This window comes from Procambarus clarkii, chromosome 46 (genome assembly GCF_040958095.1).
Source record: "Procambarus clarkii isolate CNS0578487 chromosome 46, FALCON_Pclarkii_2.0, whole genome shotgun sequence".
Taxonomy (NCBI): Eukaryota; Metazoa; Arthropoda; class Malacostraca; order Decapoda; family Cambaridae; genus Procambarus; species Procambarus clarkii.
This window is the reverse complement of record NC_091195.1, coordinates 26,155,639-26,178,798: the sequence shown is the minus strand read 5'-3', so window position 1 is coordinate 26,178,798 and position 23,160 is coordinate 26,155,639. Positions and strand designations below refer to the sequence as shown.

At 51.2% G+C, this 23,160-nt stretch overlaps 1 protein-coding gene across 1 annotated transcript in view; it reads right to left on the bottom strand.

Annotated features, from left to right (window-relative positions):
* The window catches only part of LOC123770570 (uncharacterized), a 564,737-nt gene that overhangs the window by 214,481 nt on the left and 327,096 nt on the right, over positions 1-23,160 (bottom strand).

Genomic DNA, 23,160 nt, shown 5'->3' with positions numbered 1-23,160 from the left:
ATGTGTGTCCATACTGACCAATACCTGTAATGGTAGAGTTTGTGTGGTACCATTACTGACCTCTCCATTCCTCTCCCACTTATTGGGCTGGCTGGAACCTAAAGTCCCCAATGGTGACTACCTTTGGTGGTTGTCATCCCTTGTTGTGACAACTGTGTATCGCCTCATTCACGGGGTTCCTGGCGACCTCACTCCGAACGCGTCTGACTCCTCCTAACACTACTACGTTAAAGGAAGTCGTTGGCTCCACTCTGTAGCCTAAGCCATTTGATCTTTGTCACCATGAACCTCCCGGCCTGCTGATGGACGTCCATAAGCACCTGGTTGACTGTGTTCCCACATTACTTGTAACTCCACCCTGAGTGGCTCATGTACCTGCAACCCTTCCTTCAGTCATCCTAAAGTAGCAAGGCTGCAACCCTGGCAGTCTTGCTACTTTATCCTGCACTGCTGAAGCCTTCCTTCAGGTGTCCAGACATACCATGTTGAATGTCAGCACTGTTCTCCTCCACCATGTTGTAACTGGAGACAGAGACCTCAAACACTGCCATGAAGATATTTATTATATCCTCAAGGCCCACATATACCTGGTTGATGGGGTTCTGGGAGTTGTTCTGCTGCCCAAGCCCGGCCCGAGGCCAGGCTTGACTTGTGAGAGTTTGGTCCACCAGGCTGTTGCTTGGAGCGGCCCGCAGGCCCACATATACCTGGTTGATGGGGTTCTGGGAGTTGTTCTACTGCCCAAGCCCGGCCCGAGGCCAGGCTTGACTTGTGAGAGTTTGGTCCACCAGGCTGTTGCTTGGAGCGGCCCGCAGGCCCACATACCCACCACAGCCCGGTTGGTCCAGAATGTCTTTTAGAAAACAGTCTAGTTTTCTCTTGATGTCCACGGTTGTTCCGGCAATATTTCTTATGCTCGCTGGGAGGACGTTGAACAACCGCGGACCTCTGATGTTTATACAGTGTTCTCTGATTGTGCCTATGGCACCCCTGCTCTTCACTGGACCTCTGATGTATATACAGTGTTCTCTGATTGTGCCTATGGCACCTCTGCTCTTCACTGGACCTCTGATGTTTATACAGTGTTCTCTGATTGTGCCTATGGCACCTCTGCTCTTCACTGGACCTCTGATGTATATACAGTGTTCTCTGATTGTGCCTATGACACCTCTGCTCTTCACTGGTTCTATTCTGCATTTTCTTCCCTATCGTTCACTCCAGTACGTTGTTATTTTACTGTGTAGATTTGGGACCTGTCCTCCAGTATTTTCCATGAGTATATTATTTGGCATCTCTCTCGTCTCCTTTCTAGAGAGTACATTTGGAGAGCTTTGAGACGATCCCAATAATTTAGGTGTTTTATCTCGTCTATGCGTGCCGTATATGTTCTCTGTATTCCCTCTATTTCAGCAATCTCTCCTGCTCTGAAGGGGGAAGTGAGTACTGAGCAGTACTCGAGACGGGACAACACAAGTGACTTGAAGAGTACAACCATTGTGATGGGATCCCTGGATTTGAAAGTTCTCGTAATCCATCCTATCATTTTTCTGGCTGTCGCGATATTTGCTTGGTTATGCTCCCTAAACGTTAGGTCGTCAGACATTATTATTCCCAAATCCTTGACATGCTGTTTTCCTACTATGGGCAGATTCGATTGTGTTTTGTACTCTGTATTATGTTTAATGTTCTCATTTTTACCGTACCTGAGAACCTGGAATTTATCACTGTTAAACATGTTTTTTTCTGCTGCCCAGTCAAAAACTATATATAATTCTGCTTGTAGTTTTTCAATGTCTTCTGCTGAGGTAATTTGCATGCTGAATTTTGTGCCATCTGCAAAGGATGACACGAAGCTGTGACTTGTATTTGAGTCTATATCTGATATGAGAATAAGGAAAAAAAGTGGTGCAAGGACTATACCTTAAGGTACAAAGCTTTTAACTGCGCTCGAACACGATTTTATCTGATTGACGGTTACTCTTTGTGTTCTGTTCGACAGGAAACTGAGTATCCAGCGTCCTACTTTACCAGTTATTCCCATTGACCTCATTTAGTGTGCTATCACGCCATGGTCACATTTGTCGAATGCCTTTGCGAAGTCCGTGTATATCACATCAGCATTCTGTTTTTCTTTGAATGCCTCAGTGATTTTGTCAGTGGTCAAATAGCTGAGATAGGCATGATCTTCTCGCTTTAAATCCATGTTGGCCAGGGTTGTGGAGGTCATTGGTCTCCATGTTGGCCAGGGTTGTGGAGGTCATTGGTCTCCATGTTGGCCAGGGTTGTGGAGGTCATTGGTCTCCATGTTGGCCAGGGTTGTGGAGGTCATTAGTCTCCATGTTGGCCAGGGTTGTGGAGGTCATTGGTCTCCATGTTGGCCAGGGTTGTGGAGGTCATTGGTCTCCATGTTGGCCAGGGTTGTGGAGGTCATTGGTCTCCATGTTGGCCAGGGTTGTGGAGGTCATTGGTCTCCATGTTGGCCAGGGTTGAGGAGGTCATTGGTCTCCATGTTGGCCAGGGTTGTGGAGGTCATTGGTCTCCATGTTGGCCTGGGTTGTGGAGGTCATTGGTCTCCATGTTGGCCTGGGTTGTGGAGGTCATTGGTCTCCATGTTGGCCAGGGTTGTGGAGGTCATTAGTCTCCATGTTGGCCAGGGTTGTGGAGGTCATTGGTCTCCATGAAACTAGTGACCTGACTCCTGATCACTCTCTCAAATACCTTTACTCTGTGGGACGTTAGTACAACTGGTCTATAATTCTTTGCCAATGCTTCGCTCCCTCCCTTGTGTAGAGGGGCAATGTCTGCTGATTTAAGCGCATCTGGTATCTCCCCCGTGTCCAAGCATTTCCTCCACACTATACTGAGTGCCTGTGCTACTGGCATCTTGCATTTCTTTATAAATATTGAATTACACGAGTCTGGACCCGGGTCTGAGTGCATGGACATGTCAATTTATCTTTCTAAGTCTGCCACGCTCGTGTTGATATCAGTTATGTTTACAGGTGTTTGGATATCACGCATAAAGAACTTGTCCGGATCTTCCACTTTCATGCTGTTTTTGGAGTTCTAAACTTGTCCTCAAATTGCTTTTTTAGGATTTTACTGATTTTCTGAATGCTTCAGTCTCTGCTCGAGTTCTTCAATCTCTCTCTGTGTTTAAATTATTCTTTCTTTGTATGTAAAGTCGTGTCCGCTTAAGCATTTCCGTCATTTCTTTCCTCCTTTTGTAGTGTCGTCTGCGTTCTCTTTCTACATTGGACCTCTTTCTGGCTTTCCTCAAAGGAACATGTTTCAGACAGACTTCATAGGCTTCAGAAGTTAGTTTTTTCTATTCCTTGTGTAGGATTTTTATTAGAACATTTTCCCATTGAATGTTTGTAAGTTCCCTGTTTATTTTCTCCCAGTCTATCCTTTTATTATTAAAATTGAATTTACTAAATAACCCTTCTTGCTTGTTGTTTCTCTTGGTCCTACTACCATTATTAATGTTAGTTTACACTTCAATGAGCTTGTGGTATGAGTACGTAGTGTCTGAGACTGTAGTAATGTCGCTGATTAGCTCATTATTGTTTGTCAATATCATGTCCAGCGTATTTTCGTTCCTAGTTGGTTTTGTAATCTGTTAATTGATCGAGAATTTGTCACAGAATCTCAGTAGTTCTCTGACCTGTGGTTGGTTATATCCAGGTTGATATCCTGCTATAATGTTATTGTTTACTATTCTCCATTTTAAACTGGGTAGATGGGCCCGTCTACCCCAAGGACCGTGGGCCCAAGACTTCTCTATCCTCCAGCCTGACACACACTCACTCAGCCCCATCGTGGTGATTGTCGTCAGTCCCTTCGTGTCATTAAGATCACTTTTGATAGTCAGACCTTTATGTCTTCCATCATTCTTGCCAGTTCCAGATGCTCCGTTTAGGAGTACATCTCTTCTCCGCGCCTCTGCAATAGGTGTTGGATGTTCTGTCATGGTTCTTCAAGGAGCAGTAGCAAGTAAGTAAGTAAGTAATTATCAAAAGAAGGCACCAAACCGGGAAGGCTATGTAGCACCATCAAATACGCAAAATAATCAGAGGGCACTAAATATCACCAAGGATGCCAATACGAGAACAAAAACGCATAAGGCGAACGATATCAAAAGTATCCGAGTCACCAAGAATTCTATCGAGGGACAGGTGACCGCGAGGGGCGGTCGGAAAGCAAGACACACGCTCGTCCTGGAAGTCAGGACATTCAAGAAGGACATGCACGACCGTAAGAGGGACAATGCAACTAGGACAATAAGGAGCAGGGCGGCGCTCCATCAAGTGACCATGGGTTAAGCGAGTATGGCCAATACGCAACCTCGCCAGAGCTGTTTCCCACCGCCGGTTACGGTGGAAGGAGGACGGCCACGAGGAAACACAACATTTAAGAGTACGTAGCTTGTTACCAGTAACAGACAACCAAGAAGCCTGCCAACGGGTAAGAACTGAGGAATGGATAACTGGGTAAAAGTCGGAATACGGAATGCCTTTACGAGAGATGGGACAAGAGCGGACAGCTTCCTTAGCGGCAGCATCCGCACGCTCATTTAAAGACACACCAATATGGCTGGGAACCCAACAAAACTCAACCGACTTAAATTTACTGTGAACGAGAAACAGCCAATGCTGGATCTCGACAACTACTGGATGAACCGGATTAAAGGACCCGAGAGCCATGAGGGCACTACGAGAGTCAACAACAACTACAAAGGAAGACTGACAACGAGAAAGCAGGAGACGAAGAGCAAACAGAATAGCATAAAGTTCTGCTGTAAAGATGCTAGTCTCCGGAGGCAAGCGACACATAAGTGCGATCAGGAAAAACAACAGAGTAGCCAACACCGTCCGCTGACTTAGACCCATCGGTGAAGACAGAAACGGAGCGGGAGTGAGAAGAAAAGTGCTCGAGGAAAAGGCGTTTTAGAACCGTAGGAGGGGTAAAAGCTTTAGTGATACGGGTCAAGGAAGTACAAAACCGCGGAAGAGGGACCCTCCACGGGGGCAAAGAAGGAACAACACGAGGAGAAACATCAGAAATACGAACGGAGAGAGAATCCTGTAGGCGAGATAACCGGACAGAAAGAGGGAGGTGGTGAAGAGGAACAGGAACCGCAGGAGGGGTAAAAGTTAAAGCACAACAGAGGCGAGAGGAAGGATGTTGCAAGGACCGCGCAAGATAGCGAAGACAGTAGCGATCACGGCGGTCCTGGAGAGACAGGAAGCCAGTGTCAACATACAAGCTAAGGATGGGAGTCGAACGAAAGGCACCAGAACTGAGGCGCAACCCAGTATGGTGCAAAGCATCAAGACGGCGAAGAGTAGAAGGAGAAGCAGACGAGTAAGCAGGGCAACCATAATCGAGCTTAGACAGGACGAGAGAGGAATGTAAAGTAAGGAGAGTGCGCCTATCTGCCCCCCAAGAAGTATGGGACAAGACCCGAAGGAGGGTAAGGGCCTTAGAGCACTCAACACGGAGGTAAGAGATATGGGGAGACCAAGACAAACGAGTGTCAAGGAATAACCCCAAAAGCTTCGCGGAATCTTTGTATTCAAGGGGATGACCATAAAGTGACAAAGAGGGACGAAGAACAACCCGTTTCCGCGTAAAAGTCATGGCACAAGTCTTAGAAGTAGAGAACTTGAAGCCATGACCTGTGGCCCAAGACGACACGGCATCAATTGCAAGTTGAAGCCGGCGTTGAAGGAGAGGCGAATCATCACCCTGACAACAAAGGGTAAGATCATCGACATAGAGAGCGGAGAAGACACCAGAAGGAAGAGAGGAAAGAAGACCATTGAGGGCAACAAGAAAAAGAGTAGTGCTCAGAACACTACCCTGGAGCACACCTTCGTATTGCTGAAAAGAGGGAGAGAGAGCGGTACCAAGGCGCACCCGAAAGGAACGACGAGAGAGGAAGCTGCGGAGAAAGAGAGGGAGATGACCACGAAGGCCAAAAGAATGAAGTTGAGATAGGATATGATAACGCCAAGTGGTGTCGTAAGCCTTTTCTAGGTCAAAAAGGACGGCAACAACGGAGGTCTTCGCAGCAAAAGCAGTACCAATATAGACCTCCAAGTTCACCAGGACATCTGTCGTGCTGCGGCACTTGCGGAAACCAAATTGAGAAGGGGAGAGGAGGTGATGGTGTTCCAGGAACCACATCAGACGAACGTTAACCATACGTTCAAAGAGTTTGCAGACACAACTTGTGAGAGCAATAGGGCGAAAGTCCTTAGGGGAAGTACCCAGAGACCCCGGTTTGCGAACAGGGAGGACAACGGCATCGAGCCAGTCCTCAGGGACTGACGACGACTCCCAGATCCGATTATACAGACTCAGTAAATACTGAGACGTGCTCGGAGGGAGATGGCGAAGCATCTCATAATGAATACCATCGGAGCCCGCCGCCGTAGAACCGCAGAGGGCCAGGGCAGAACGAAGTTCAGAGAGAGAGAAGGGATCATTATAGGGAAGCTGAAGATGAGTGCAGAAATCTAAAGGACGAGACTCAAGGACAGGTTTACGAAGAAGGAAAGATTGGGGAAGATGAAGACCAGAGCTAACAGAAGAAAAATGGGAACCCAGTTCGGAAGCGACCTGCAACGGGTCCGCCACAAGAGTATCATGGAGGTGAAGGACCGGTGAAACATCGGGAACGAACTTACCCGCTATCTTGCGGATACGCTTCCAGATCTGGGCCAGAGGGGTCTCGGACGTAATTGTTGAGACATAAGATGCCCAACATTCACGTTTAGCCGTACGGATGGCCCTACGGGCCACCGCACTCGCTTTCCGAAAGAAAAGAAAAGAATCGGTCGTCTGCCTACGGCGGTGCCTCTTCCAGGCTGCACGCTTACAGCGGACAGCCCGAGCACAGTCCGCATTCCACCAGGGAACGCACTTCCGTGGACCCCGAGAGGAAGAGCGAGGAATAGAGCGGAGGGCAGCGTTGAAGACAGTGTCATGAAAAAGGAGGAGAGCGCGAGAGAGAGGCAGAAGGGAGAGGTCAGGGAGAGCAGCACTGAGGGTAAATAGGGTCCAGTCTGCCTTAGCAAACTGCCACCTAGGGAAAGAGAGGGAAGGGCGAAAAGAGAAAAAGGAAACAAGGATGGGGAAATGATCACTTCCATGGAGGTCATCAAGAACCTGCCACGTGAAATCTAAGTAAAGAGAAGAAGAGCAGAGAGAAAGATCAAGACAAGAAAGGGTGCGAGTCCGAGAGTCCAAATGAGTGGGCTCACCAGAATTCAGAAGAGACAGGGAAGAAGAGAGGAGAAACGGCTCAAGGAGGCGACCCCGGGTATTCGTCAGAACGTCACCCCAAAGAGAATGACGACAATTGAAGTCACCCAGCAGGAGCACAGGCTCCGGCAAGGAGTCCAGGAGGTGTTTCAAATCAGGAAGAGAGAGCGGGACACTCGGGGGGAGATAAATGGAACAAACTGTGTACCATTTCCCCACAAAGATACGAGCAGCAGAACAATGGAGAGGCGAAGGAAAAAGTAAAGGAACAAAGGGAACATCAGCCCGAATCAAAAGAGCAGAAGAATTAGAAGCCCCAGCAATGGCTGGGGGGGGGAGAGAAAGGAATAGCCACGAAAACGACCAGGACGAGCACCAAGCACTGGCTCCTGGAGACAGACACAAAGGGGCGAAAACCGCGAAATCAGAAGGTGGAGTTCGAGGAAATTAGCGTAATAACCTCGAACGTTCCATTGAAGAATGGACAACGACGAGAAGAGAAAGGACAAAAACAGAGAACAAGGAAGAAACAAAGGCGAAAGAGCAACAGAGCACGTTAAAGAATATCAGGGTCGGGATCAGGGTCAGCAAAGTCAGGGTTAGGGGGCATGGGTAAACTGAGCAAAGACGGAGGGAAGGAAACGGGAGAACAGAGCAGAGGTGGGCGGGCAGGGTCTGGAGGAGGAGGAGGAAGAGGAGGAGACAACGGAGAGGAGCCGTCAAGGACAGCAGCAGGAGGAGGGGGAGTAGAAAGAGGGGAGCGCACCCCAGCAAGAGCAGCAACCGAAAGGGAAGCAGGGGCCAAAGAAACCTCCATAGCAGGAACAGGGGGCGCAAGCACTGAAACGGGAGGGGAAGGAGCAACAGAGCCAGAAGGAGGAGCTGAGGAAGAAAGCGAAGCCTTCTTACCCGCCGGGGAAGAGGAAGGAGAGGAGCCAGGCTTACGCTTCTGACTTAAAGAGACCGGTGTCCCAGCAACTACGTACCGGGCAACGGATTCCAGTGTCTCAACAGGAGAAGCCGAACGAGAGCACACACGACGGCCGTTAGGAGAGCGATGGACATCCGCCCGCACCGACAGGCGGTGGGGAGAGCCAATAGATGGAGGAAGAGGATGGGAAGAAGGATTGGAGGGGGACGAGGAAGAAGACACAGAAGACACGACAGACCGGGTAGAAGGAAGGGGAACCCCAGACAGAGGACCAGGAGGAGGATCCTTCGGGAGAGAACCCAAAGGAACAGAGGAGGGGGCAGTGGGCGCATCAGGGTCCAAGGCCCGGAAACGGTTGTGAGTCTGAGGAAGGCGGGAAGGACGAGGAGAGGAAGAGCGCAACACGCGAGCATAAGAGATATTAGCATAAGGCGGGAGCCGGCGAACCTGGCGCCTCGCCTCAGGAAAAGATAAACGCTCCCGGTGCTTCAGATTGAGGACGGCTGCCTCAAGCTTGTAATGGACACACGCACGGGAGAAGGTAGGATGGGCCTCACCGCAGTTGAGGCAACGAGCCTGGGGAGAAGTGCACTCCGACTTAGAGTGACCTTCGCCACCACACAAAGGACAGAGAGAGAGAGTCCCGGAGCAGCGGAGGGCACCATGCCCAAACCTCCAGCACTTGTTGCAGAGCCGAGGAGAAGGAATGTACTCCTGGACAGAGCACCTGGCACCAGCAAGAATGACAGGGTGGAAGGGTCCTACCATCAAAGGTAATCTTCACAACCCGGAGGGGCTGACGGCGACTACCACGAGGGGGACGAGTAAACGTGTCCACCTGGAGAATAGAATGGCCCTGGGCAGCGAGGATATGGTGAATATCGTCGTGGCAGTCGCGCAGGTCCCGAACACCGGTTGCAACATGGGGCGGGAGCAAAATAGTGCCAACACTGGCATTCAATTGAGCGTTCTTCGAGACCTGAACGGGGGTCTCGCCAAGGCAGGATAAGGCAGCCAAGCGGGAAGCAGCATCCTGAGAAGGAGCAGCAACGACACGTGTACCGAGACGAGTGGGGTTAAAAGTAATGGAGGCATCCACGGAATCAATGAGATGTCGATGAAGGGAGAAATCGTCAGGAGGCGCAGAATCAAGAGGGAGGAGATCAAAATATTTGGCCCACGAAGCGGGACCAAACAAGGCTTGATAGGTAGCAGAACTGGAAGGAATCGAGCGAGGGCGGCCGTGACGAGGACGGCGGTGAGAACCCCCAGAGAGAGAGGGGTTAAAAGGCGCAGTAGTTACAACTAGAGAAGGAGCCGCGCCAGGGGACGAGGTAGTCACCACTGGGGGCTTGGGGCTCGACCCAACCACAGAGGAGGAAGGGGAGCCAGGGGAAGGAGTCAGAGAGGCCAAAGGAGGAGCAAGGTCGGGGCCCAATGCAGCGGAGGCTACAGAGCCCGGTCTTCCAATACGGACCGACTCGGGGGCTTGGTCGCCCACCCCACGAGCCTGAAAAGGTAAGCCAGAAGCAGCCGAAACAGGGGTTATCATCTTGACGAAATTAAGAATTCACTCACGAATGTGCCCCCACACCCACCATGGAGCCACAATTAGAGGCAGGACACCCAACAAGAAGCTATCGCCGATCTTGTCGGGGCCTCCTAGGGGTGCGTCGTGAGTATACGCCCCACAAACGCCACCTTAAGAAACCGACAGTCCGTCGAGATCGGGTTCAGTGACGAAGTGGGGATTGACAATGAAAGGTTCCCCTCGCTCTCGACGTCGGGTACTGCAGTTCTACGGGTGCATGAGTATGCCTCCTCAAGCACCCGGGCGTCAAAATAGAAGAAGTCCATGGAAGAACCAGAACGAGCAAAAGGTCGGCAGGAAACGGCAAGCAGATAGGAGAAGAGGGGGGAGAAAAACGAAACAGAAGGAAAAGGAAAAGGTGCCCAGCAGAATTGGAGAGGACGGCAGCAGGAGCACAAGGCTAGAAAAGGACAGAGGACTGCCCTAAGGAGCATCACACTCCAGCAGCCGCCCACGAAGCCCCCACACGGCGACAACGAGCTGAGCGGGGAGGGGGGGAGCAGTAGCAAGATATCCCTTTTTCCCTTTGTATGGTGACCGTGGGTACTCTCAGATATTATTGTTCTTCTCAAGCTCGCTGCCTCTGCTGTGGAGAGGCCCACCATAACTTCTCTTGTACTGGCTTAAACTAAGTTTGAAGAAGCGATCCTTGGCTTGAAGCATCATGATCGTACATCTTTCTCCGAGGCTTGGCTCCTGGTCCACCATCTTGACTTTCTCGTGACATAACCTATGGTCTTGTGTTGCACCACTCTTCCCTTCCTCAGGTCGGCAACCATTGCCAAACTTTGAACCCTGACATCTCCACCCGCTCCCCGTCTTCTGCTCCTTTCCAATCTGTGGCCAAAGGTGTTCATCATGGGTCACTGACCATTTCCATCCTTCCTTCACGTTCTCCTTCGTGAAGAATGGAGAGAACGATAGAACCGCCTCTCTCCCTCCTCCTCTTTCCTCTGTGCCTTCTTTCACTTTTCGACCCTTTCTTTCTTCTCAGTCTTCTCCGCTGTCTTTTGGCCCTCTGCATCAACTGTCCAGCCACGCTGGTGTCCATCCTCCTACCAGTCATCTCCGCCGTCTTCTCTCATTCCTGCTCTCTGCCTTAGACTGTGTAGGCTGTGGCACAGTATATCACTACTGGCCTGCCTGTGTCTCTCACTCAGAAAGGTAAGCCTGGTTCCTTTCCCTCATCCTCCCCAATGGGTAAGAAGGCTTAAATCCTCTCCCTAATTTTCACTTCTTCGTTCCATCTCCTGATCTTCCTTCCTACCTCTCCTCCACTCTCGGTGGCGGAGTCGTCATTAATAGCTATGAAAGTTCCCATAGCCTATGAGTCTACCTTTGGTACTCTGCCTGATACTGTGCATGTGCAGTTTCTGTGGTTGTTCACCCTCCCTCCCTCCCTCCCTCCCTCGACTGCCCTTCTACAGAGCCTTTCTAGACTCCATCTATGCTCCTTCCTGCCACCCTCTCGTCTCCATCTTTGGATTAACTTATTCCCCCTCTCCCTAACTTCACTGAACCTACTCATGATCCTCTCTAGTCTCCTGTGTCCTGTTCTCTGTTCTTTATTATGCCTATTCTTCAATGGAATATTCGTGGTTTCTTTGCAAGTTTTCATGAACTTCAACTTCTGATGTCACAATTTTCATTGTTGTCTCCAGGAGTCAATGGTCATCCTGGTCACTTCCGTGGCTATTCCTTTCTCTCTCCTCCCTTCCAGCCTGTGTTAGGCTGCCCCGTCTCTACTGCTCTATGAATCTGGAATGACGCTCCCTTTGTCACTCAACTTTTCCAGTTGCATGTTCATTCCTCTGAACAGGGAGCCGGTCGGCCGAGCGGACAGCACGCTGGACTTGTGATCCTGTGGTCCTGGGTTTGATCCCAGGCGCCGGCGAGAAACAATGGGCAGAGTTTCTTTCACCCTATGCCCCTGTTACCTAGCAGTAAAATAGGTACCTGGGTGTTAGTCAGCTGTCACGGGCTGCTTCCTGGGGGTGGAGGCCTGGTCGAGGACCGGGCCGCGGGGACACTAAAAAAAGCCCCGAAATCATCTCAAGATAACTTCTGTCGCTCATATTTTTCTTGGTAAATGATACACTGAGGCATTTATCTCCCCGAACTGTATGTTCCTCCGTGTTGCTGACCAATTTGGGACTTGTTACAAGAGCCAGTGTGCCTTTTGGTAGTGTGTTTAAGCAAGTCCTCTGTGGTGATGCTCTGATAACTACTTAGGGCCGTCACCAGGAACCTTTCGTCCATTTTCTCTCCTGAATCCCAGCGAGTCAACTCATCTTGGCTAGTGCTCTTGCACCCTTTCCTTTATTGATCTTTCCTTTTCCTCCTCTCCCATTTATATAGACGTGTGGTGGAAGGTTCTCGGTGACCTCCATAAGAGTGACCATTATCATCCTCGTAAATATCTTTCCTTTCCGCCCTTCTCTCTCGGTCCCTCCGTGGCGGTTTGATCAAGCGGACTGGAATCTTTTCATCCTCAAAGCTCCCTCTCTCCAGCCCGTCTTATCTGCCTCTCCTGAGCCCTCGTGTTTTCCCCGACACATTAGACGCCGCCCTCTCCTGTTCCTCGTTACGCCTCCTGTGAAAGTGCATTTCCTGCTGATATTAGGATTGTGCTCGGGCACAATCTGTGTGTTAATAACACAATTATTATTGTGTTTAACTCACTGTCAGCATGCAGCCTGGAAGTGCTCGGACTGTATGCTGTCAGCATGTTGTGATCTGTACACAGACCATAGCATCTCCCCCTTCCCTCTTTCTCCTCCCCCCCCCCCCCCCTTGGCTCTTTCCTGTCATAAACGGTTTGAGTCGAGGTTTCCCTTAGTCAACTGAGACCTTCACAGGCCACTTGTCTCCTCCTTCCCAATCCTTGTCACCAATCCGCCCAATCCCCCTCCAATCGTTTCCCCTCTTCCTCCTGTCTCCGCTTGTCAGTGACCAATCGAGGAGCAGTAAAACTCGGCGCCATAAAACCATGTTCTCAAAGTTCCTCTCGGGTGGCTGGCCAGACGAGGCTCGTCCCCACCAGCTGGTTGTAACTGCTTGTTTCCTGTTGACATGAGAAGACGGCTCCGGCCAGTGTCAGGCTGTTCACTGGCCAAGAGCAGCGGCCTTTGTTTCATTGGTTAGTGATGCCAGGGTACTAGGCCTGGGGCCTCAAGTGATTGGAGTAAGAGGCGGAGTCTCCCAGGGTAAGGCCGGGCAGCCATTGGCCAAGGGGACCAGAGTATCCAGCTTTGGTGTGAATTGATTGGCGCTCCAAGCCCGGAGCCTCACTCGGGGGAAGAACCATAGGTCTCCCTGAGGTAGTCAAAGCATTGTCACCACCACCACCTAGCTACCCCCCCCCCCCCCTTACTCACTCAACCCCAGCTTGTCAAGGCTGCAACATCACTGTGACCCTCACTGAACTATCTTGAGGTCATCTTGAGATGATTTCGGGGCTTTAGTGTCCCCACGGCCCGGGCCTCGACCAGGCCTCCACCCCCCAGGAAGCAGCCCGTGACAGCTGACTACCACCCAGGTACCTATTTTACTGCTAGGTAACAGGGGCATAGGGTGAAAAACTCTTCCCATTGTTTCTCGCCGGAGCCTGGGATCGAACCCAGGATCACAAGTCCAGCGTTCTGTCCGCTCGGCCGACCGGCTCCCTCTTACTACCCGCTAATATTAAACTGAAATATTAAATGGCAGAAGCCACAACAACATAAAAGGGTTATTAATTTAAATAATGAATAATACTTCATAATTGACGACCGCCGCCGCCACCTTCCTGAGGTGACGCGCCTGTATTACAGCTCTCAGGATGGACAGACCCGCCACCTTCCTGAGGTGACGCGCCTGTATTACAGCTCTCAGGATGGACAGACCCGCCACCTTCCTGAGGTGACGCGCCTGTATTACAGCTCTCAGGATGGACAGACGGCAAGAATTATGAAACTTGAAGGTCGTAGGAATCTTGGCAATAATCCTTGGGAATTAATTGTATAAAAATCTTGACTTATTGAGGCTTCAAGAGCAACTCTAATATCCATGATATGGAGAACACAGGGGGAGGGGGGGGGCGGGGAGGTGGTGGGGGGGGGAGGGGGATTTCCAGTACAGGCTATTAACACAACATATAAAAAGCGACTCGACATTAATAAAAAAAGGAGGGAACAGATAACTAAACAACAAAATACATTAATGAACTTTACTGAAGGAAGACACGTATATTTATATCAAGTTGAAAAATATTCTTCTCTGTGTATATCTGTGAGAGGCAAGAGTAATCTACCGATGGACACGAGAACTCCGGCGCACATTACCTTATCCTGCAAGACCCGCCACAGGTGATGACTGGCCACTCGCCTGGGGCCAGATTCACGAAGCAGTTACGCAATCACTTACGAACGTGTACATCTTTCCTCAATCTTTGACGGCTTTGGTTACATTAAACAGTTTACAAGCATGAAAACTTGCCAATCAACTGTTGTTATTGTTATAAACAGCCTCCTGGTGCTTCCGAGCTCATTAACTGTTTAATAATTGTAAACAAAGCCGCCAAAGATTGAGGAAAGATATACACGTTCGTAAGTGCTTTCGTGAATCTGGCCCCAGGTCACCGGTCCTGCCTCAAGTCAACCCACACACACACTGACTAAAATGTCCTTTGACTACCTCAGGGAGACCTATGGTTCTTCCCCCGAGTGAGGCTCCGGGCTTGTAGCGCCAATCAATTCACACCAAAGCTGGATACTCTGGTCCCCTTGGCCAATGGCTGCCCTGCCTTACCCTGGTGGACTCCGCCTCTTACTCCAATCACTTGAGGCCCCAGGCCTAGCACCCTGGCATCACTAACCAATGAAACAAAAGGCCGCTGCTCTTGGCCAGTGAACAGCCTGACACTGGCCGGAGCCGTCTTCTCATGTCAACAGGAAACAAGCAGTTACAACCAGCTGGTGTGGACGAGCCTCGTCTGGCCAGCCACCCGAGAGGAACTTTGAGAACATAGTTTTATGGCACCGAGTTTTACTGCTCCTCGATTGGTCACTGGCAAGCGGAGACAGGAGGAAGAGGGGAAACGATTGGAGGGGGGCGGATTGGTGGCAAGGATTGGGGAGGGGACAAGTGGCCTGCGAAGGTCTCACTTGACTAAGGGAAACTTTGACGCCAACCGTTTATGACAGGAAAGAGCCAATTGAGACTGACCAAGGAAGGGGAGAAGCTATGGTCTGTGTACGGCTCATTACATGCACGCAGCCTTGAAGTGCTCGGGCTGTACGCTGTCAGCATGCTGAGCTTCGACTTTTACCCCTCAGGTGGGGGCCCTGAGCCCTTACCCCTCAGGTGGGGGCCCTGAGCCCTTACCCCTCAGGTGGGGGGGCCCTGAGCCCTTACCCCTCAGGTGGGGGGGCCCTGAGCCCTTACCCCTCAGGTGGGGGGGCCCTGAGCCCTTACCCCTCAGGTGGGGGGGCCCTGAGCCCTTACCCCTCAGGTGGGGGGGCCCTGAGCCCTTACCCCTCAGGTGGGGGGGCCCTGAGCCCTTACCCCTCAGGTGGGGGCCCTGAGCCCTTACCCCCCAGGTGTGGGCCCTGTTCCCTTTCACCACCTTCCTTCCTCTGTAAGAATGTTTCACTTGCATGCTTCCCTCTCGGGTTCGTGTTTACAATGTGTCTCCTCGTGTTCCATCATTGTCCCCAGGGAGAGTCCCACTTCTCAAGGTTAGGACCTTGACCCACAAGGTAAAGGTCTCTACCCCTCTTAATGTTATGTAATACCTTTTCCTTAAACCCTTTTCTTTGCACTCAAACTCCGTTTCCCCTATTCACAGATGGGTCTAAGTCTGCCGACGGTGTTGGCTAAGTCGACGTTCCTTTATCATCGTGGTTTGACTTTCGCAATTCTCTCGTGGCTCTCGACTTACTTAACCCTATGCATCATGTGGGAGTAAAACTCCAGTTGAGTTTTGCCTGGTTCCGCCCAACACGGCGTTACCTCAAGTGTCCACTGTGCTAAGGAAGCTATCTGCACTTGTCCTATTTCCCAAAAGTAAGTAAGTAATTATCAAAAGAAGGCACCAAACCGGGAAGGCTATGTAGCACCATCAAATACGCAAAATAATCAGAGGGCGCTAAATATCACCAAGGATGCCAATACGAGAACAAAAACGCATAAGGCGAACGATATCAAAAGTATCCGAGTCACCAAGAATTCTATCGAGGGACAGGTGACCGCGAGGGGCGGTCGGAAAGCAAGACATACGCTCGTCCTGGAAGTCAGGACATTCAAGAAGGACATGCACGACCGTAAGAGGGACAATGCAACTAGGACAATAAGGAGCAGGGCGGCGCTCCATCAAGTGACCATGGGTTAAGCGAGTATGGCCAATACGCAACCTCGCCAGAGCTGTTTCCCACCGCCGGTTACGGTGGAAGGAGGACTGCCACGAGGAAACACAACATTTAAGAGTACGTAGCTTGTTACCAGTAACAGACAACCAAGAAGCCTGCCAACGGGTAAGGACTGAGGAATGGATAACCGGGTAAAAGTCGGAATACGGAATGCCCTTACGAGAGATGGGACAAGAGCGGACAGCTTCCTTGGCGGCAGCATCCGCACGCTCATTTAAAGACACACCAATATGGCTGGGAACCCAACAAAACTCAACCGACTTAAATTTACTATGAACGAGAAACAGCCAATGCTGGATCTCGACAACCACTGGATGAACTGGATTAAAGGACCCGAGAGCCATGAGGGCACTACGAGAGTCAACAACAACTACAAAGGAAGACTGACAACGAGAAAGTAGGAGACGAAGAGCATAGAGAATAGCATAAAGTTCCGCTGTAAAGATGCTAGTCTCCGGAGGCAAGCGACACATATAAGTGCGATCAGGAAAAACAACAGAGTAGCCAACACCGTCCGCTGACTTAGACCCATCGGTGAAGACAGAAACGGAGCGGGAGTGAGAAGAAAAGTGCTCGAGGAAAAGGCGTTTTAGAACCGTAGGAGGGGTAAAAGCTTTAGTGATACGGGTCAAGGAAGTACAAAACCGCGGAAGAGGGACCCTCCACGGGGGCAAAGAAGGAACAACACGAGGAGAAACATCAGAAATACGAACGGAAAGAGAATCCTGCAGGCGAGATAACCGGACAGAAAGAGGGAGGTGGTGAAGAGGAACAGGAACCGCAGGAGGGGTAAAAGTTAAAGCACGACAGAGGCGAGAGGAAGGATGTTGCAAGGACCGCGCAAGATAGCGAAGACAGTAGCGATCACGGCGGTCCTGGAGAGACAGGAAGCCAGTGTCAACATACAAGCTAAGGACGGGAGTCGAACGAAAGGCACCAGAACTGAGGCGCAACCCAGTATGGTGCAAAGCATCAAGACGGCGAAGAGTAGAAGGAGAAGCAGACGAGTAAGCAGGGCAACCATAATCGAGCTTAGACAGGACGAGAGAAGAATGTAAAGCAAGGAGAGTGCGCCTATCTGCCCCCCAAGAAGTATGGGACAAGACCCGAAGGAGGGTAAGGGCCTTAGAGCACTCAACACGGAGGTAAGAGATATGGGGAGACCAAGACAAACGAGTGTCAAGGAATAACCCCAAAAGCTTCGCGGAATCTTTGTATTCAAGGGGATGACCATAAAGAGACAAAGAGGGACGAAGAACAACCCGTTTCCGCGTAAATGTCATGGCACAAGTCTTAGAAGTAGAGAACTTGAAGCCATGATCAGTGGCCCAAGACGACACGGCATCAATTGCAAGTTGAAGCCGGCGTTGAAGGAGAGGCGAATCATCACCCTGACAACAAAGGGTAAGATCATCGACATAGAGAGCGGAGAAGACACCAGAAGGAAGAGAGGAAAGAAGACCATTGAGGGCAACCAGAAAAAGAGTAGTGCTCAGAACACTACCCTGGGGCACACCTTCGTATTGCTGAAAAGAGGGAGAGAGAGCGGTACCAAGGCGCACCCGAAAGGAACGACGAGAGAGGAAGCTGCGGAGAAAGAGAGGGAGATGACCACGAAGGCCAAAAGAATGAAGTTGAGATAGGATATGATAACGCCAAGTGGTGTCGTAAGCCTTTTCCAGGTCAAAAAGGACGGCAACAACGGAGGTCTTCGCAGCAAAAGCAGTACGAATATAGACCTCCAAGTTCACCAGGACATCTGTCGTGCTGCGGCACTTGCGGAAACCAAATTGAGAAGGGGAGAGGAGGTGATTGTGTTCCAGGAACCACATCAGACGAACGTTAACCATACGTTCAAAAAGTTTGCAGACACAACTTGTGAGAGCAATAGGGCGAAAGTCCTTAGGGGAAGTACCCAGAGACCCCGGTTTGCGAACAGGGAGGACAACGGCATCGAGCCAGTCCTCAGGGACTGACGACGACTCCCAGATCCGATTATACAGACTCAGTAAATACTGAGACGTGCTCGGAGGGAGATGGCGAAGCATCTCATAATGAATACCATCGGAGCCCGCCGCCGTAGAACCGCAGAGGGCCAGAGCAGAACGAAGTTCAGAGAGAGAGAAGGGATCATTATAGGGAAGCTGAAGATGAGTGCAGAAATCTAAAGGACGAGACTCAAGGACAGGTTTACGAAGAAGGAAAGATTGGGGAAGATGAAGACCAGAGCTAACAGAAGAAAAGTGGGAACCCAGTTCGGAAGCGACCTGCAACGGGTCCGCCACAAGAGTATCATGGAGGTGAAGGACCGGTGAAACATCGGGAACGAACTTACCCGCTATCTTGCGGATACGCTTCCAGATCTGGGCCAGAGGGGTTTCGGACGTAATTGTTGAGACATAAGATGCCCAACATTCACGTTTAGCCGTACGGATGGCCCTACGGGCCACCGCACTCGCTTTCCGAAAGAAAAGAAAAGAATCGGTCGTCTGCCGACGGCGGTGCCTCTTCCAGGCTGCACGCTTACAGCGGACAGCCCGAGCACAGTCCGCATTCCACCAGGGAACGCACTTCCGTGGACCCCGAGAGGAAGAGCGAGGAATAGAGCGGAGGGCAGCGTTGAAGACAGTGTCATGAAAAAGGAGGAGAGCGCGAGAGAGAGGCAGAAGGGAGAGGTCAGAGAGAGCAGCACTGAGGGTAAATAGGGTCCAGTCTGCCTTAGCAAACTGCCACCTAGGGAAAGAGAGGGAAGGGCGAAAAGAGAAAAAGGAAACAAGGATGGGGAAATGATCACTTCCATGGAGGTCATCAAGAACCTGCCACGTGAAATCTAAGTAAAGAGAAGAAGAGCAGAGAGAAAGATCAAGACAAGAAAGGGTGCGAGTCCGAGAGTCCAAATGAGTGGGCTCACCAGAATTCAGAAGAGACAGGGAAGAAGATAGGAGAAACGGCTCAAGGAGGCGACCCCGGGTATTCGTCAGAACGTCACCCCAAAGAGAATGACGACAATTGAAGTCACCCAGTAGGAGCACAGGCTCCGGCAAGGAGTCTAGGAGGTGTTTCAAATCAGGAAGAGAGAGCGGGACACTCGGGGGGAGATAAATGGAACAAACTGTGTACCATTTCCCCACAAAGATACGAGCAGCAGAACAATGGAGAGGCGAAGGAAAAAGTAAAGGAACAAAGGGAACATCTGCACGAATCAAGAGAGCAGAAGAATTAGAAGCCCCAGCAATGGCTGGGGGGGGGAGAGAAAGGAATAGCCACGAAAACGACCAGGACGAGCACCAAGCATTGGCTCCTGGAGACAGACACAAAGGGGCGAAAACCGCGAAATCAGAAGTTGGAGTTCGAGGAAATTGGCGTAATAACCTCGAACGTTCCATTGAAGAATGGACAACGACGGGAAGAGAAAGGACAAAAACAGAGAACAAGGAAGAAACAAAGGCGAAAGAGCAACAGAGCACGTTAAAGAATATCAGGGTCGGGATCAGGGTCAGCAAAGTCAGGGTTAGGGGGCATGGGTAAACTGAGCAAAGACGGAGGGAAGGAAACGGGAGAACAGATCAGAGGTGGGCGGGCGGGGTCCGGAGGAGGAGGAGGAAGAGGAGGAGACAACGGAGAGGAGCAGTAAAGGACAGCAGTCGGAAGAGGGGGAGTAGAAAGAGGGGAGCGCACCCCAGCAAGAGCAGCAACCGAAAGGGAAGCAGGGGCCAAAGAAATCTCCATAGCAGGAACAGGGGGCGTAACCACTGAAACGGGAGGGGAAGGAGCAACAGAGCCAGAAGTAGGAGCTAAGGAAGAAAGCGAAGCCTTCTTACCCGCCGGGGAAGAGGAAGGAGAGGAGCCAGGCTTACGTTTCTGACTTAAAGTGACAGGTGTCCCAGCAACTACGTACCGGGCAACGGATTCCAGTGTCTCAACAGGAGAAGCCGAACGAGAGCACACACGACGGCCGTTAGGAGAGCGATGGACATCCGCCTGCACCGACAGGCGGCGGGGAGAGCCGATAGATGGAGGAAGAGGATGGGAAGGAGGATCGGAGGGGGACGAGGAAGAAGACACAGGAGACATGACAGACCGGGTTGAAAGAAGGGGAACCCCAGACAGAGGACCAGGAGGGGGACCCCTCGGGAAAGAACTCAAAGGAACAGAGGAGGGGGCAGTGGGCGTATCAGGGTCCAAGGCCCGGAAACGGTTGAGAGTCTGAGGAAGGGGGGAAGGACGAGGAGAGGAAGAGCGCAACACGCGAGCATAAGAGATGTTAGTATAAGGCGGGAGCCGGCGAACCTGGCGCCTCGCCTCAGGAAAAGACAAACGCTCCCGGTGCTTCAGGTTAAGGACGGCCGCCTCAAGCTTGTAATGGACACAGGCATGGGAGAACGTAGGATGGGCCTCACCGCAGTTGAGGCAGCGAGCTTGGGGAGAAGTGCACTCCGACTTAGAGTGACCATCACTCCCACACAAAGGACAGAGAGAGACAGTCCCAGAGCAGCGGAGGGCACCATGCCCAAACCTCCAGCACTTATTACAAAGTCGAGGAGAAGGAATATACTCCTGGACAGAGCACCGAGCACCAGCAAGAATGACAGAGGATGGAAGGGTCCTACCATCAAAGGTGATCTTCACAACGCGAAGGGGTTGACGGCGACGACCACGAGGGGGACGAGTAAACGAGTCAACCTGGAGGACAGAATGGCCTTGGGCATCAAGGATATGCCGAATATCATCGTGGCAATCCTGCAGATTCCGAACACCGGTTGCAACATGGGGTGGGAGGAGAATAGTGCCAACACTGGAATTCATCTGAACGTTCTTGGAGACCCGAACAGGGACCTCGCCAAGGCAAGATAAGGCAGCCAAGCGGGAAGCCGCATCCTGAGAAGGAGCAGCAACGACACGTGTACCGAGACGAGTGGGGTTGAAAGTAACACACGCATCCACGGAATCTACAAGATGCCGATGGAGGGAGAAATCGTCAGGAGGCGCAGAATCAAGAGAGGAGATCAAAGTATTTGGCCCATGAAGCAGGACCAAACAAGGCCTGATACGCATCAGCACGGGAAGGAATCGAGCGAGTGCGGTTGGGGCGCGAACGGCGTTGAGAACCCCTAGAGAGAGAGGGGTCAAAAGGCGCAGTAGTCACAACGAAAGACTTAGCCACACCAGGGGACGAAGTGGTCACCACCGGGGGCTGGAGGCTCGACCCAACCTCAGAGGAGGTAGGGGAGCTGGGGGAAGAAGTCAGGACGGTCAAAGGAGGAGCAAGGTCGGGGCCCAACGCAGCGGGAGCTACAGAGCCTGGTCTTCCAATACAGGCCGACTCGGGGGCTTGGTCGCCCACCCCACGAGCCTGAGAGGGTACAACGGAAACATTCAACGACATAGAGACGAAAAGTGACAAATTCATCCACGAATGTGCCCCCATACCCACCATGGAGCCACAATTAGAGGCAGGACACCCAACAGGAAGCTATCGCTGATCATGCCGGGGCCCCCTAGGGGTGCGTCGTGAGTATACGCCCCACAAACGCCACCTTAAGAACCGTCAGTCCGTCGAGATCGGGTTCAGCGACGAAAGGGGGATTGACAATAAAAGGTTCCCCTCGCTCGAGACGTCGGGTACTACAGTTCTACGGGTGCAAGAGTATGCCTCCTCAAGCACCCGGGCGTCAAAATAGAAGAAGTCCAAAGAAATAATCCAAAACAAGCAAAAGGTCGGCAGGAAACGACAAGCAGATAAGAGAAGAGGGGGGAGAAAAACGAAACATAAGGAAAAGGAAAAGCGATCCGGCACAATTGGAGAAGACAGCAGCAGGAGTGCAAGGCCAGAAAAGGACAGAGGACTGCCCAACGGAGCATCACACTCCGGCAGCCGTCCACCAAGCCCCCTCACGACGCCAACGGGCCGGAAGGGGAGGGGGTATTTCCCAAAAAGGTATTCCTTATTGAGATTTCCACCCAGTCATTCATTCATCAATCTGAAACCGTCGGCAGGGTCATTAGTCTGGTGTTACAAGTAAAAAGTTACTCTTAAAGGTAGCCCGTCCCCTTGGCCTTCCTGCTGCTATTGTATACGGCGGTGGGAACGGCTCTGGCTAGGTCCCATATTCTCCATACACCATTGAGTCACAGGCACTTAATGGAACACTGCCCAACACTATTGTTCGAACGGCATTGTCCCACTTACACTTACGGACCTCCTGGTAGAATGTCCCAATTTTCAGGACAATTGTGTGCCTTGCTTAATATCCCGGAAGGACTCTTGTCCCTCGACAAAATCCTCAGTGACTCTGCTGCTTTTGACTCCGCTCACTTTATGGACTTAAGTTCTTGTACTGAGACCCTCGGTAACATTTAGCACCTGCTGACTCTCCAGCGACACTGACAGTGCTACGTAGTTTACTCAGCTTGGGGCTTTTTGATAATACCTCACAACATACACCGCTTGGTTCGTCTGACCAATCAGAAGTTGTCTAACAGATAAAATTACTACTTACCATTATAATAAACTGACCAATGACACATCTGATTCATGAGTGTTTGACTGTGATTGGCCAGCAAGTGAACATGAGAGAGAAACATGGGGAGGGAACGGTCGTGTCTCAGCGCCTCCCAACACCACTAAACATTCCTTTACTAAACAGTTTCCTAGGAAAAAAAGGCTAAAAAATCCAGAAAGTCCCAAAACCCCACACAAACATGACACCAAGACGCCTTTAGGAACACTTGGGGAGTAATAATTGGTCATGTTTACCAGGCAGGTGAGTGAGGGAAGATGAGTGAGGGAAGATGAGTGAGGGAAGGAGGGGAGGTGAGAGAGGGGAGGTGAGAGGGGGAAGGTGAGAGAGGGAAGGTGAGAGAGGGAAGGTGAGAGAGGGAAGGTGAGAGAGGGAAGGTGAGAGAGGGAAGGTGAGAGAGGGAAGGTGAGAGAGGGAAGGTGAGAGAGGGAAGGTGAG